This window comes from Entelurus aequoreus, linkage group LG14, assembly GCF_033978785.1.
Source record: "Entelurus aequoreus isolate RoL-2023_Sb linkage group LG14, RoL_Eaeq_v1.1, whole genome shotgun sequence".
NCBI classification, from domain to species: domain Eukaryota; kingdom Metazoa; phylum Chordata; class Actinopteri; order Syngnathiformes; family Syngnathidae; genus Entelurus; species Entelurus aequoreus.
In genome coordinates this window covers 17080085-17082584 of record NC_084744.1, presented here as the reverse complement: position 1 = coordinate 17082584, position 2500 = coordinate 17080085, and the positions used below count along the sequence as shown (strand labels likewise).

The following is a 2500-nucleotide window of genomic DNA, read 5'->3' as shown; positions in this document are numbered from 1 at the left end:
CAATTATACTGTTAAGAAAGTATTGTCTTATATTTTGCCTAAAATGAGAATGCATCATAATCAGTGGCGGCTGGTGAATTTTGTTTTAGGTGGGGCTGAAAGTTTGTAAACCAAACCCCTGTAGGGGGGTCATCCTCCCCCAGAAGATTTGTTTGTGATTTTCACATACAAATATTGAAGATATTTGCTCCTTCTTAACTCTGTGGTAATGTTATTTTCATAAAATACAACCAAAAGTACATTAATGTTAAATCTTACTTGTGAAAAGTAATCCCCCGATTCCTATTTTCAACAGTCCGCTCATTTGAGCAGGAAAACGCTGAACACCATCTTTGTTTTCTACCTGTCAACTGTCAGTTTAGGCTGCTTGCCGGCTCCTCATCACCACTTCAAGATGCAATTTGCTCGCGTCACAGCAACCAATACTGCGTCTACTTATAAGATGTCTATGGTTATAACATCCTTTCAAACACAGCAATATGTTGCGTCCACTGCAGTTTGCTTCCTTATTCATACTTTTTGTCAAGTGATTTTTTTAAGCAGGGTTGCATGAGGTACCTATACTTAACGTTACGTTAGTCAATGTATCACACACAGTAACATAACGTTAGACGGCGGTCAGCAGCACCGCATATTTTAGCCACCTACAAAAAGACAAACATAGTCAAATAAAGGTCAGTTAAAATGTATACTATATTAAGAATATGTGTACATATTGCACAGGGCCCTGACATCTAAGAAGTACAACTCTGTTCATTGTTATGTTCATGTATTTGTTATGTTTTTCATGTGTACGCACACATAAACACACATACAGTATGAGATGAGATCAATGAGATAAGGTAAGAACAGAATAGAAACTGCAGTGGAACTAGTTACAATGCAATATGCCATGGAAATACAATGTTAACACTTTTGTACAAATAAGTACAGTTGCACTTGTTTTTGCAAATGTGTTTATTCTGTAAAGGAATGAGTTAAATGTTTAAAATTGTTTAAACTATTAAAATGACTGGTTAATAGTGCTATTATGAATTGCAATGTCAGTACAATTTTTTTTCCTGCTATTTCAAATGCACTTGTTTTAATAAATAAATACAGCGGTTTAAAAGCATACACAATCTGTGTAAAAATATTAGTCTGTGGTTAAAAGGACTTGAAAGGACTCGAAACTCAAAATGCAGGACTTGTGACTTGACTTGAGACTTTCCAGTCTTGACTTTGGACTTGACTCGGGACTTGCCTGTCTTGACTCGGGACTTGACTCGAGACTTGAGGGCAAAGACTTGAGACTTACTTGTGACTTGCAAAGCAATGACTTGGTCCCACCTCTGATATATATATATATATATATATATATATATATATATATATATATATAGACATATATATATATATATACATACATATATATATATACATACATATATATATATATACATACATACATAGACAAACATATATATATATATATATATATATATATATATATATATATATATATATATATATATATATATATATATATATATATATATATATATATATATATCTATATATATCTATATATATATATATATATCGACAGCTTAGCAACTGGCAAAGCACCTGGTACTGATGGCATCCCCCCAGACCTCATCAAGCGCTGTAAAGACACCCTCCTGCAGCCTTTGCATGATGTCCTCTGCCAGTGCTGGAAAGAGGGAGCCGTGCCGCAAGACATGAGAGATGCCAAGATTGTCACCCTTTACAAAAATAAGGGTGACAGGAGCGACTGTAACAATTACAGGGGCATCTCCCTCCTGAATATCGTAGGGAAACTCTATGCCCGTGTTGTGCTTGTCCGCCTTCAAAAACTTGCTGAGCGCATTTACCCGGAATCTCAATGCGGCTTTCGCGCCAAGCGCTCTACAGTGGACATGATATTCTCCCTACGCCAACTTCAGGAGAAATGCAGGGAACAACAGAAGCCCCTGTACATATCCTTCATTGACCTGACCAAGGCTTTCGACCTGGTTAGCAGAGAAGGGCTCTTCAGCATCCTACCCAAGATCGGATGCCCTCCAAAGCTCCATAGCCTCATTAGATCTTTTCATGACGACATGAAGGCAACCATCCAGTATGAGGGTAGCATATCCAACCCATTTGACATTAAGAGCGGAGTCAAGCAAGGTTGCGTCCTTGCTCCTACCCTTTTCGGCATCTTCTTTGCCCTGCTCATCAATCATGCTTTTGGGACTGCAACAGAAGGGGTATATCTACGTACCAGATCTGACGGCCGACTTTTCAACCTAGCCCGTCTTAAAGCAAGGACCAAAGTCCGTGAGACAATCATTCGGGACATGCTTTTTGCTGATGATGCCGCCATCGTTTCACACACTGAACAAGAACTCCAGTGCCTTATGGACAGATTCTCCCAGGCCTGCAAAGACTTCGGGCTTACCATCAGCCTAAAAAAGACCAATGTGCTGAGTCAGGAAGTGGACACTCCACCAGCCAT

General features: G+C 38.6%; 1 protein-coding gene across 1 annotated transcript in view; it reads left to right on the top strand.

The window, feature by feature from the left end:
- Positions 1–2500, top strand: part of LOC133665361 (immunoglobulin superfamily member 3-like) — a 106425-nt gene that overhangs the window by 79297 nt on the left and 24628 nt on the right. The gene's annotated exons all lie outside the window — the stretch shown is intronic.